Source organism: Anomalospiza imberbis, chromosome 3 (assembly GCF_031753505.1).
Source record: "Anomalospiza imberbis isolate Cuckoo-Finch-1a 21T00152 chromosome 3, ASM3175350v1, whole genome shotgun sequence".
In the NCBI taxonomy this organism is placed as follows: Eukaryota; Metazoa; Chordata; class Aves; order Passeriformes; family Viduidae; genus Anomalospiza; species Anomalospiza imberbis.
In genome coordinates, this window is record NC_089683.1 from 56,701,093 (window position 1) to 56,715,942 (window position 14,850).

The following is a 14,850-nucleotide window of genomic DNA, read 5'->3' on the forward strand; positions in this document are numbered from 1 at the left end:
AGTGACAGGGGTAGCTGTCATTTTATATGTGAACAGTCTTTGAGTAAGACGAAAAGAAACACAGGTCAATTAGAAAAATGTTTTTCCTATGTTGTTCTGATTTAAACAGTGGTACTTTGGAAAAAAGCCCGTCCAATGATCAATGCCATACTGGATTATGTGATAGGACATGCTGTAGATAGTTCAATGAGCTTAAAGGAAACCTACAGTTCCTACAAAGTACATTTTTTTTGTATGTGGTGCAGATAAATGTGACCCAAACAGACACAGACACATTTGTCCAGATATTTCCATAGAAACATAGATATATATCTTTTAAAACCCGAAGGGTTTTTCATTAGAAATAGGACTGAAAGAATCTTGAAAAGGCACCTTTTTAAACTTCCTTTTTATTAAATTCAATTGAGTTAAATGTCACCAAGTCCAGTGAATCCAATAATATGTGTATAACTGAACTGTAAAGTATACCTTAATTAAGCTATATTTTCCAGAAAGGTTTGGAAAATAAAATAGGGTTTTCATTACCTCCTATCAGCCTATGTTCCAGGTTAATAAACTTCAGTTTCAAGAAAGGACCTAGTTTCTAATATTGATCTGGCTTCTCATTCGAGACATAACTTCCAAAATTGGTCAGCCCTGTAATATAAAGTATATTATATATATATGTGAGGATACTGGTCTAATGTAAATCATCTCTATGTTTAGGTAAATAAAATGAGCATTTCACATTTTTCAGTGGAAGCCATTTTCAGTAGTCTTTGAAGATATTGTGTCACTCTTCCCTGTCCCTTTTATCCCCTCTTTTGAAGATCCTTTAATAATAAGAGCTGTATATCCTATCCCAGTGCAAGGTTCCCTTTATTGCATGTAGAGAGGTGAAATTATGAACATAGGGAATCCCACAGGTCTTAGGACCTGTGCAACTCACTGGAGACTCCAGGCTGAGCAGATTGTAGGCTATGACCGTTTTACAACATTTATTTTCCAACTTTGTACCTTTAGCTCTCCATCACTGTTTATAAACTATTTGGCTGCACTCATCTTAGTCTTGGAATTTCTTAAGGATATAGTACCACAGCATTCATTCAAAACCTCTTTTCCTCATACCTATTTCACAATATTTCCCCTTTTCTTTTCCCATCCTTTTTCTGTCCTTTCCTGTCCTTTTCCTGTCTTTCCTCTTTGTCTTTAATTGCAGTAGTCACAGCAGTCACAATAATACTCTGAGAAATATTTCTTGGGCTCAGGTTAAAAATTCTGGTCAAAATTATAAGAGGAAGGTACAGCCTGATCCCAGGTCACAAATGAGAACATTCATTGGGAAGCTACAGTTCAATGTCCAAGCAGCACAGAAGACATAATCTTGATTTTGGATGTTCTTACAAGACTGTCTGAAGCAAGGGGGTGAAAAGCCAATATCTCATCAGAATTGTTTCATTTTATATACTAATTGTCACTGAAGCAAGGACAGAGGGAATTTTCCACTCTGCTGCTCTGTCTGGGGCTAATGGATTTTGCCAAGGAGCAATTCAGCCCAGCCCTTGAAAACTGATCAGCAGTTCAGAGTGCCCAGCTAGAGGGACATTGAGGAGATTTTTAGAAAATATGGAATTCTCCATATGCATCAGCCAGTCTTCCCTGAAGTGAGCACCACCCTCCTCCACCTTGCAGCCAATCCCTCTGTCTCACTGATCTCTCACAATCCTCTGCTGTGCTTTAGAGCTGTCAGAGCTATATTCTGGTGCTTACAGATAGAGATGTAGACAATGGCGAGTGCCCAGTTTCTACTGGTGGCATCTCTCACTATTCTGAGCACCACGTGCTTTGTTGGCTAATCTGAAATGCAAGGAAATGATTGTCAAAAGAATGACTTTCACTCAGGCAAACCAGGGAGCCTGCTATGCACGTACATTTATTTTTGAGATATTTGATCTATTCAGCCACAGCTTTGATCTGTCTCTCAGCCTCAGATATTTCTCCTGCAGGCACTGCCTTCTCTTTCATAAAAGCATTTGTGTTGTTTCTACCTCCTCTATAAGATTTCCAGACTGCTGACTGAAACACCATTCTCCTTCCAGCCTCCTAAACCTGGCACCCTGTGGGCTGCTGGGGGTGGTGACTGCTGCTGTGAAGATATCTCATGAGTCCTGGTGCCAGGGCCTTGACCTCCAGACCTTTTTTGCTGTTTATTTTGTTTGGGTGTTTGCCTCTTTTCAGCTGAACAAACTATGCACTTAAATTAATTTCCATTAGAGAGAAAAAACTCCAGCTGCCTTTAAAGTAGCCTGATAGTTTTAAAGTACTGTAGGAGTTATTTTTCAATGCAGGTGCATTGCTGCAAGGGGAATGACCTAGGACACTGTCCCTGAATCACAGAGAGCCCTCCTTGGCCTCTTCAGGATATCCATATTTTGATTAGAATTCTTCTCAGTTGAAATCCCATTGGCTCTGTGGCCTCCAAGGAGTTTATTTGCAATTTTTTTTTTTTTTTTTTTTTTTTACTACAGGTATCAGAGTACAACTCAGTGCCTGCAGAGCTTGTATCTAGCATAGGAGATCAAAAACCTCAAAGAGGAGGAAAAGGGGAATACCACATATTTGTTTTTATACCAGAAGCCAAAGATTTAAAGCCAGAGATTTTTTTTTTTTTAAAAAAAGTGTATCACTTTTTTTATGATGCCAAAAGCATGGCTTCATAATTAAACCTTAAATGAGCATAAAACTCCATGTTCACTGCATTTAACTTCAATAAAAAGGCATAAAAATTGAGTAGGAAAATAAGAATTTCAGCCAAGACAACCCACTCAGCTGTGCTTTACTGTGATTGTCACTAAACATCAAGGGCTTTCATCAGCTTGGTGGACTGCCAGATATACCAAACACTTTAAACAAGTCCTACAGGTACTGCATGCTTTAACAGCCTTTAGCCATTTCCATTAAATTGTCATATACTCCCCTAATGATAAAATAAGTTTTTTATCAGGACAGTCAGGAGAGAAATACACATATATTCTAGCTACAGAATTTTGGAGAGCTACAAAACACATGGTAGTATCTGAATCCCTGTGAGGCAGCCCCACAGGGAGAGCATGAAGGTGTTTTTCTTGAAGATCTTCTTGAATACATGATATAATCTTTGTCTGACATAGTATGCAAAGGGCACTAAGCCTGGACCAGAATTTTCATTCTCTTGTTATGCCTCTTATGAACACAGCATACCAATAATTTGCCTTCCTTTTAAATGCTTACAAGTGTAATGTCACAGATAACAGGTGGTAAATCAATCCAGGGTTTATCATAGAACAAGTAGATTACATTGACGAGTTTAATTAGCTGCAACCTTAGCAGACGAAATCTTTTTCTCCCACTGACTAAGAAGAATGCTTAGTATGAAATCACAGTTTTTAGTATCACAGCCCTTTTTTGTAGTTCCCTTTGCTGTGCTTTCAAAGTTGCTTACATCTCTGGCAGGGGCCAAAACCACATGTGGCAAATAATTTCTAGAATGTTGTGGGTTCTTACACAGCTGCTCCGTCTGTGAGTGCTGCTTCCCTCACTTCCTTTGTGGGCAGGGAAAGGTGGATAGTTTCCAGCATCCATGACTCATATTTTACCCTGGTATCCAATGATGAAGAAGGGCACAGCTCGTTTACCAGAGTACCCCAGGACCAATTCAGAAAGTAAGAAAAATAACTGAAAAGAGCAGAATGGCTGTTTGAACGTTTTCTATGTCAAGAAATATCTAGCTGAGTGTCCATATGGCTTTCATCTCAGCTCTGCCTTAGAGCAGATCTTGACACTTCTATGGTTGTTCCTCTAGCTTTGGCCTTGTCAACATCTACCTTTGAATCCTGTTGTGTGGACACTACCCTTAGGCCAGCTCTCACGTGTTCTTCATCTTGTGCTGCTCACAAGCATCACTTGTTCCCCAGTTTCTACTTATATTTGCCAGCCCTGCCCCGGTCACATGCAGCTCAAGACCTCATGGACTGCATGGTGCAGCTTGTCAGCCAAATTTTCCCACAGTTCTTCCCCTGTGCTTGCTCCATGCTCTCCCAGTCACTGTAAGGAATCGGGCACTGAGTGACACGGCAACAACCCCAACAAACAGCCTCCACATTCACACACCAGAAGTTAAAGCTGAAGATACAATGCCTAGCAATAAAAGATTAACATCAATAAAATTGTTGGGAAGAAAGAAAAACATTTTAGCGCTTTTGCTAAGTGAAAATTGTTCAAAATTAGTACTAGCTTTTTTTAGGGGAAAAAACTAAGGTTAGGATTCTAGGGAAGTTATGGTACTTTCCTGCATTAAGATAACACGGTATTCTAGAAAGACAGAAGAAAGTGGGTAGGGGTGTTTCCTCAGCTGGGAGAAAAGAAGGATGAAGATTCTTCCAGAAATATGGCACAGCCAGTGCTGTCCAGAAATATGGCACAGCTTGAGGTCCTGAGCTGGGCCCTGCCAGAGCACGCCAGTCTTTCCTTCACCTGACCCAATTGATTATGCCAGTCTTTCACAGCTTGTGCTGGTTGAATAGAAAAGGAAATCTAGCTCCTTCCTAGCATTTCAAACTTCTTAAAAATGGCTTACAACACTTTCTATTCATACACAATATCAGAAGCAATTTGAAGGTCTGATAGTCTGAAATCCTTCCAGGCCTGGAAGCAATTGTTCAATATTTCATGGGGGAGCTGGAATCCCCTTCTGTCCAGCTGTATGTAGCTCCCATTTCTAGCCTACAGAGAGCAGGGGATATAAAGCCTATTCCACAGGAAGAAAACATCAATCTATATCCTATAGGCCACAAAACAATCACCAGAAAATAATGAACTTTGCTTGCTGCTGACCTGAGCAGAATTCAAACTGTGAAAATTTCCATGTCCAAGATCAGTCAGCTTAGCTAAAGTGCCTAAGCGAGTTTAATTTTTGCATACTTGACTCTCACTGTTTGATTATTTCAGGCATCTCATTTCCTCGAGTATTACTTAGAGGAGGAATGAAAATAAAATGATACATGAAACCATGAAATGAAATAAAACTGACATTCACAAAAGAGAGAGAGAGAGGAGATCTGGTTCTAAATCAAGCAAAATTTCACTGGAATAGACAGAGATGCTTTGTTTGTGCCAGGACTCTTTTTCCCAGAGAAGTCCAATATAAAAAAAAAAAGAAAACAGGATAGAGGAAGGTCATCATTATTACTGTAGGCCCTAAATTAGATTTCCTAACTGTATCTTGATTGATCTGTAAGGTTTTTAGAGATAGGGAGCCAAAAAACATTAGGGGGCAAATCGAATTTTATGGAAACCCTATTGAATCAATAATTTTCCCTGGCTTCTTTTGTCACTCCTTTAAGTCATTCACAAAGCAAAACCTCCCTCCAAGCCCAGCAGTGCCTTCATGGCAGCACTTGCCAGAGCTGGAGCTGGGGCTGAATGAGCTCTCTGTGACCCTGCAGCTCTCCCTGCTTCACCCATGGCACCCAGGCCACTGCTGGCGCTGGCCTTGGTACAGCACTCCTGTGCCACAGCCCAGCAGCACTGGGATTTTCCCAGCTGCCTGCAAGCTGCTGCTGTGTGTGTTATCCTGGGCAACAGACAGAGCTTGTCAGGTAGAAGGAAGCCTGCAGAGAAGTAAAGCCCCTGCAAAATACCTTCACAAACGACACATAAAAAAAACCATTAAAATTGAAAAAAAAAGATCTTACCATGAGAATATTTCACTTACACTTACTTCCCTTGCAATCCACCAGGATAGGGCTGTATCGTAACATTTACAGGGATGGAGATTTATGAACCATACAGCTTCTGGGCAGACAAAAATTGGTAAAGGTCCAAGCTGGGACAGATTTAAACAAATCCATGGTGTTTTAAGAGTGGGTTAGCAGCTGCCATGGACCGAAATCCAGGACTGAAAATCACTAATAATACCTAGCCACCCACAGAAGACTTCGACTCAGTCCTCCACCACTGACAACTGAAATGTGGAATCATTATTGGGTTTAGATGACATTACAAATAAGCATGCTTTGTGGAGGATGTCGTCATTTTGTAAGGATTTGGTAGTCTAAGCTTCATACTGCAGGTTCATTCAAATATGCACATTTTGTTTAAAAAAGAAAAAACAATCACATCTAGGACACATACATCTCTAGGACATTTGCCACTGCTGTCAGCGTGGAGATACTGTTCATTTTCCTCAGCAGGCTCAGCATGTATGCTTGAGTTCTCATGCTGTGGAAATCTGCTCACTCTGACTAGCAGGTGGGGAAATGAATTACAGCTACCATCCCTCCAGGCAAAAGAATAAAATCTATCAGTTGTCACAGCAGTTAGGTGTGAGCTTTCACTGTCCTTCACTTTTGAAGGAATTCTTTTTGTCTGCAAATCAGCTACTATTACTATCTACTTACTTTCCAGGGTGTTGTTTTATCTCAGCTGCCTTTTTCACTCATATCACAGAGCCATTAAACACAAATTGTACTGGATTGCCTAAGGAAACCCAGTGATTGCCACCCTCAGCTTTTACTCCCTCTCCCTAGCCAGCTGGCCCTTGTGGGAGTACCTCTAGATGTCCCCTTTTTGATTCCTCTTCACCTGTTCTAGGTCAGGGCCTCCACACTCCCAATATGATAGCAATTTCCCTCTGTCTCTTTAAAAAATCATTTCAGTAGAATGGAAGTTTTTCAGCTACTTCAGTCAAGTAAATAACTACATTTAATTTGGCACCTGAAATTCCTTTGTTTCACTCTGCCTTGCCAGGCAGAAGCAGAAGACATGATGGTAGAAAATCAACATTTTGTAGACAATAGTACGCAGTCCATCTAAAATGGGCTGGCTTATGACTCTCTGGCACAGGGATGAGAAAAAGATTCTGATGTTACCAACATCAACATAGAAATATTCTGAAGAAACCTGATCTCTCAAAAGTATCAGATGAGTCACAATTACTCATTCTCTCCTTCAGTTGGTTGGGAGAGGGACTCAGAGAAAGATCTTATTAATGCTGGCTCATAATATCTAACAATTTCAACAACCCACGTGCGGTACAGTTACAGTAGCTGTCATGCAGGGGAGACAGAGCCAAGATCCACTCAGTCTCTATTGCTTCTCTCCCAAACTCGCAGCTCCACCATTTCCCGTCAAACCCAAGGTATGAGCTGTCTGTGTAGGAGTGTTTGCAAGTGCTATTTCTCCAAGGCAGTGTAACACTGACACATTCTGATAAGCCACATCATCATCCATCCCTGCAAAAGGGCAACTGAGGATGGCTGATTATTGCATTATAGCTCCAGAGCCACCAAACAATCTCTGCCTGCTTGTAAGACCTGGGCCAAGCAGCAGCAAGGTCAAAAAGAACATGTGACAGAGTCTCAGGAGGAAAGGGAGACAAGTTGCCTGTCCAGAAGACTATGCTTTTGGTGGTTTGAAGACAAAAGAGGCTTGTATCAGAAAATATTTGTGTACAGAACATTTAAAAACATTCAGGCAATGTTAGGACTGAATTACTCAATTCTGTTTTCACAGTAAACTCTGCTCTAGCAAAACTCCCTTTAGAGCAAGGCAAATTAAAGTCACTAATTGTTTCATATGTTCAATGTGGGAATTGCAGTTTCATATATAATGAAACTTTGATTACACTGTAATTGTTCTAGCAGAAAAATTTTTCCATTTTCTGAGTCTTCTGCTGTGTTTTCATACTGTGTGTCCGCAGTAATTTTCATATTTCTTGACTAGCATTGTGTAATTACACATCTTTAGGCTTCCCCAGAACTGTGGTTCATATTGTCTGATTCTGAAATTCTGGACAAACTTAATGGAAACACTCTTCTTTAGTGGAGAAAACTATCAGAAATGCAGTGTTTTGGATAGTCTGGTAAGTCCTGACCGTTCTGTGCAGAATCCCAGGGGAAACACCAACTCATACTTTTTACTTTACTTGAAAGTATTCTGTACTTGACATGTCCTCTAGTGCTTTTCCTGTAACAGAAAGACACTCTTCCCTTCCAGAAGGTGCTTCTGTGACTTTCTACTGGAGTTTATTTAGTCATTGCCTACAAAGTGTGAGCATGCCTGCACTGAACATTTGGAATGAGAAGGCATCATTGAAAAGACCTTCACAAACTTGTTCCCAAGGTAATTAAATACATGAACGACATTCCTCATGACCTTATCCCCACTGTAATATGTTTTGCTTCAGACTCATCCATGAAGATCACCTCCAGGTGGTTATTAGCATAACTCTGAATGTTACAGTTGTTGATATTTCTCCTATATGTTTGTACTGGTGAAAGAGCGGTTTAGGACTCTGAACTGTTTATAGAAGGGATCCAATTTTCTTGGATTTCTATGTGCTTTTAGGTCTGAGAGCTTCACAGAATAATACATAGTAATAAGCTGATGTTTATCACTTCTGCTTCCTTTACAGCTTTTCCAATGTCCTCTCCTATTACAAAGGAATATTGTAGCTATCAGGTGGAATAGGAGGGGAGCAATTCTACCCCTTTACTTCTTTAGAAACCCTAGGGTAATAGCACATTTTACAGTGAAGAAAGAAGTATTTGTAATTGATGTCAACAGATATGGGCATGAAGTGACTGACAACAATGTGCAATTGAGGCCCAAAGCAGGGGATTTGCAGCTGAGACCAAGGGTGTTGTTTCCATGTCACTGATATCAGAACTGAACTGTGAAGTGAATATTCACATCACTGGAGTGAGAAGTATTCAATTTCCTCAAGATAAACTCTCTGTAGTCTGAAAGTGTGAAGACAATGTGTCAGGCCACTTTCTGGGCATCCTTTTCTGAAAATGAAACAGGTTTTCAGGATAGGAGAAAATTAACACCCTAGATAAAGCTGTTTTGCCAGATGACTTTAGCCTTTTCATATTAAACACTCTTTCAAGTAAGACTTGAATTCTTCTGAGTAACAGTTGTGGGCCTCAGCAGTAATGTCCTTTAGCACTTAGCTGGCATTACTAATGAATTTTTATGTGTGACATACCTCTGGGTGGGAAAGCTACTATATGAACCATTGAAAAGTGGAACCATTTTAACCTGGATTATGTAGAGGCTTTTCCTATGCTTCCATTTTATAGATACTAATGACATGTTTTACTACTGGTGTTATAAATTGTCCATGTGACACAGCCATTCACTTCTAAATATTTAAGTTCTGTGCTGAACAAAATATATCACTATTTTAGATCTCAGTGCTCTCAACTAGAGAAACTGGTACTTCTAAAAGTGTGTTCATCCCTACATCGGACTTACAATCTTCTGAAGATGTAAGTGATGGAAGTCTGATGCCATTAAAAATCTGTCTTCAAATTTCTTCTTGTGATTTCTGTTTTATCCTGAAGGTTCTTTGTTAGTCTTATGTTTATCTCCTTGAAATTTTGGTAATTGAGCATAAGTAGAGGCTGAATTTAAAGTAAATACATCTGCATCTTTCAGTATGTCTTGAAGTACCAGGTAGGCTAAAGAAATCCTTTGATCGGTTATAATAAATGTCTTGGTTCAGATAATGTTGAAAATATCCATTAACAAATAACATTAGTGCCAAGATACATACCATAATGGATTACTTCCAACTGTATTCTTGATCAAACATGGACACATCTGATAATGCTGGAAAAATATAATTAGCAAATTTGATTTTAATATATCATAAACAAATTTAACATGTGGGAAATTATTCAGATAACACTTCAGGAATCTAAAGAGAATTCTTATTATATTACAATGTCATATGTCAGACATTGCCATGAAAAGAAAGAAAAGTAAAACTAATTAGAGCATTTCCAGTAAAAAGCACTTTTCATTACAAAGTTCCATATGTCAAAACTGAAGCTATTCACAGAAGATGGTTGGTTTTAGTAAGTCCCAGGATAATTTAAATTTGAAATTGTCAAAATACCTCTTTTTGGTTCTTTAAAGCAAAAGTCTTCTCTTCTGACATAAGATTCTTTTTCTTTTTTTCTGCAGCAATTTTCATTACAGTATCATAAAAAAGTTTAAAAAATAAAAGTCCATTATCAGGGAAAAAAAATCATGTTTTGATTAAAACAGTCTCTTTTATTATTATAACATCACTCAGAATTTGTTTTCCTTTTCGTCCTGAGTGAGCTTTGAAATCTCAAAAATTCCTATAGATCAGAGACCTGCTTTTCATGCACAGATGTCAACATTTTATTATCTCAGCATACTGTACCACTGGTTTTAGTTAGGAGTCATGAGATAATGTCAGTGTTGTGAAACCTATCCAAACTTACAAATTCTTTATTTAAGGGCATATTTTTTAGAATTTCTTTTCAGACAGATGTTAGTTTAAAATGGTTAACATTTTACTTTTTTTTTCTCCCTAGACCTTATTACATTATAAAAAGTTATTGTGTGATGTTAGGCTCTTCTTTACCATCCAGCAATAGATGGTTGATTTTTTTAAATGTCATTCCTTTGATCTTAAATAAATTAATTTGGAACCACAAGTAATTGACTGATTTTCCTACAAAAAAAAAAAAAAAAGCATTTAATATATTACTTTTTGATCTCTCTCACATGCTAAGAGGAATGTTAAAATTCATATCACATTTAGCAGAACAGTAAATCTGGGCTTCTCACCTACTCAGCACTTAACTGGATGTTTTTAGTTAAGACTACACTGTTGGCATGGCCAAAAAGAAACTGCCTCTTCAATAACAGCTCTGAAATCAGTGCAGGGACTACATGATGAAAGCAAAACTTTGACCTTCACACAGATCCTTATCATGAGCCAAACCTAAGCATAAAAGCACTAGTTCAATGCACAACTGACACTTGAATCAGAGGCAGCCATCTGCTGTATCAGCCTCAATTTTGCAGGATTTTGTCATGAGCAGGAGAGCTGCCTGTTCCCAAAGTGATTAAGACTTTTGGTCAAGAGTGAGGCAACACCTGTGCTGTGTGTTGAGGCAAGACACAACCACGGCCAGGGTTCCTGGCTGGCAGACGCCTGGAGGCCCTGAACCAGCACCATTATCCAGTGCTACATCTTGGTTTTGAGCTCCATGAGTCGATGGATGTTCCACATTTGTTTTACTCCAGACAAAGCACTCCCTGTATGCCATGCAGACCTATCCAAAGTGACTGCAAGGAAGGCTTGTACCTCTTTCACCAGCTGCAGATTGAAAGGTCCTAATAAGTATAAGAGAACCAAATGCAAATGGCTGGTACCTCTGGGCCAGTGACACAGTGAAATTCTTGACAGTTGTAATGTAACTCATTCTTTATTTGTTTATCAGCTAATTACTGCTGGCAGGACAGTCACTGAATCTGTGCAGGCACCATGTCACTCAGCTTTGGTGTGTGGCATGGCTCAGAGTAGATGGACATGGAGGCAGGAATCATTAACATACTGATACATATCTATCACTTATTAACTGTAAGACTCTTATGCATTTTCAACAGGACAGTTAAGAGGTCACAATGCCACACAATAATGCTTTTAGGGCAAATTCTGATCCTCTCAGGCATCTAGCAAGGAAAGGAACAATGGCTTCAAATCATCAAAGAACCAATTAGGGTCACCTTGTCAGTTGCTGGCAAATTCTGCTGATGTCTACACTTAGCTGAATTAACCTAAGTTTGACTTGGACCAAGATCTCAGTTTCTATGACCCAAATCGGAAACTGTGGACTTTATCTCCAAATAAGCAAATTGATTGAGTTTTCTGCAGGATCTGGGCAGGCTTGAGTTGGGGTGGCATAGAAAATACTCCTCCACACTAAATAACCTTTCAAATCTCCCTTCAAGGCTCTTCTGAGGGAGAGAAATGCTCTCTTGGCACTGTGAGAGCTGATGGGAACTATTAGCAAAATCAGTTTCTGGTGACCTTAATCTCTTCTGAGTGTGGATGGACAAGGGAAGGGTGGGGAGGACATGGAATGAGGTATAACTGTGGGGGATGTTCACATCCAAGTTAATGTAGGTACTCAGACTCTGGCATCTGGCACACAGGATAAACCAAAACCCAGTCAGCCCCTATCTTGCTTCACTTTTCTGAGAAATAAACTAGAAATAAGTCAGCTACAACCCATAGATTGTGTAGCATGTGCAAGAAGGAAACTGAACAGTTGCTTAACCTGTCATTAAAAGAACAACCATTCACTTCATTATCTGATAGCCTGTAGAGGGACCCTGAACTGTCCTGAATACCACCTGGACTCTTAATGCACCATATTCTTAATTTCATGGAAAAGGAATGGCTTTATCTAAAAAGACTCACACTTTCAGTCTACTGTTTCTCAGAGAGGGACACCACAACAGCCTCCTTCAGACTCCAAGCATCCACTTTGTGGCCAAAAACATTCTAATGCCTTCTTCATCTCCATAATTGCTGCTTTTAATATTCCCTGTCTGACCAGCTGGGAAATCAGGCAAAAAATAAAATCAAAATACATTTCTATTTACCTTATTGGAACATCTTAATGGTATGGAAGTGCATTTAAAGAAGAACACACAGCTATAAAGGCATCTTCATGACAGAGTTAAAGACAGCAATAATTTAGCAGCTCAGTCAGCAGCAACACATTAACAATTAAATCCAAAGGCAGATGTCTTCAGCTTTGTAGCCTTAGCATATACGGTGGCTCACCTCCAGGCAGCCATCCTGCTATTACAGGAGATGAGATTTTGCACCCTTACACTCAAATTGCTCTCAGCACAGATGCCTCTCTTACACAGGTTTTGCCTTTAACATAACCCTTGAGGTTATATTAAATAGGAGAAAATTGTATCAAACATGTAGCATAACAGGAGGTGTAGCATGTTAGAGGCTTAGCATGCACATCTGTGCATCACTATCCAAGATTGCCCACTTGAAACATGTTGAAGCAGAGAGGGTGAATTCTGACTGGAAGTTGTCATCCACCTTCTACCCCTCAATTTTGATACAGATTGGTCTGACCTTTTCTCAGTACTGCCTCCTCTGAGATACAGAGTTAAGAGGTAAGAAGGTTTGGTGTATTTGAGGTTAATGCTGTATGACCCTCTAGCATTAGCCGGTGCTCACTGTTAAAAGGTAAAACCTTATCCCACCAACCTCAGGACCAGGCATGCAAATTTTGGATCAATTAAAGCCAGATCAACTTTGAAATTAAAAAGGAGTTTTCCACCCAATACAGATCTAAATGTGATGACAAGCAGAAACCATAAAGATCACAAAAGCAATAGCAGAAAATATCAGCATCCCTTCAGGCTTCAGATACAGCCTCCAGAACAGACATTATGTTATGCTGCGTAATGTTTAGTAGAATCCAAAATCTTTCTGTGACTGGGTGAAATATGCTGAAGTTTGACTGCTTCCTGTCATTAGGCATGGAAATTTCACTTAGTGATGATAAATACTGAGCCATAAACCTCTTCAGAGTTCAGAAGAGATTTGTTGTTTTCAGAATGTTCTTCTGATGATACAACAATGTGACTCAGGACTTATCACGTACAGCTGTTTCTTTTAATCTCATGTATTTAGCTTCAATGTCAATTTTAGACACTCCCCCTGGAGCTACATGGAAATTCAATGCAAGCAAACATGAGCTGAACCCTGAGAAGGTCACACTTACAAGAGTGAATGAAGGAGCTTAGTGAGAATAACTGCTCAGAATAATGAACAGCAGCAGAAAAGAAGAGTAGCTGTGCTCAGGGTGCTTGCTGCCTCTGTGGTGCATGCTGGCCTGATACTAACAATCCCCTTAACTCCAGAATTCTCTCCCCTCACCATTGCCCAGCTTTTGAAAGGTTTGGGCTAGGGTTACCTTTTCTGAGGGATCTTTGGTTGCAATTTTAAAAAATCCTAATTTCAGTGCTTAGGTCATATTGAATTATTTTGGCAGGAAGAACTAGAACTTAATGCCTCTCCTGCTTCTATTTTATGTTATCTTTATTTAACACCATGTGAAATAAAAAAGTACAGATTAAAAAGAAAAAAGCTTGTTTGTATTTTATTGTATTTTCTTATGGCTTTCTACACCATAACTGTAGATTTTTCCACTGTTTTTTGAAAAGTTGCCTAATGATAACAAGTGAAATAGGACATTGCAGTGCTGCAGTAATTGATGAATTTCAAATGAATACCTTTGTTATGGAATGTTTTTCAAAGAAATCCTTTTTCATTCTGCCAGCCCCACTATTCAATTTGTAGACTTGAAATAAAATAGATGTATAGTGTCCTATCAGTCCTGAGTGACTTCTGAAGAATTGGGATGACTTATATTTTTTAAAATTTTATTTCATCAGTCTTTAAGGAATATTTTGGGAAGTGTTAAGTGCCAGTAATTTATTACAAGAAAGAACTGTTGAATGAGCTGCATTTATCTGTTCTAGCCTACAGCAGAATTGCTGTATTACTATACTGTAAGCATATTGAGATAATTGCTAATGGTGAGTGACAGAATACTCAACAGTTTGCCTATGGACAATCTCACTCTGCGTATCACTGACACTGAGGAGTTCTCATGTACCACAGTGAAATCCAAGAAAATATTGTTTCTTTATGGCCTTATAACATAAAGTTGCATTTTTAAACAAACTGTAAATGCAGTAAAGGTCTTATATAGTAATTAAGGTGTTCAGTTCACAGGGTTTGGTTTTGGGTTTTTTTTTTGGTCCTTATGGCTTTGTATTTGAGCTAAAAGAGATGTAAATTGCTACTGCTCTGCTCTCATAGCATTTCAGATACTAACTACTAAAATCAAGTAATTATGCAGCTTATATTTGTCAGGTGATTAGCAAAAGTGCTGCAAAAGCTAGGGCAGTATAGTCTGGGAGTCCCAGCATGTTTACAAGGCACACATCTTTGTAAAAATTATT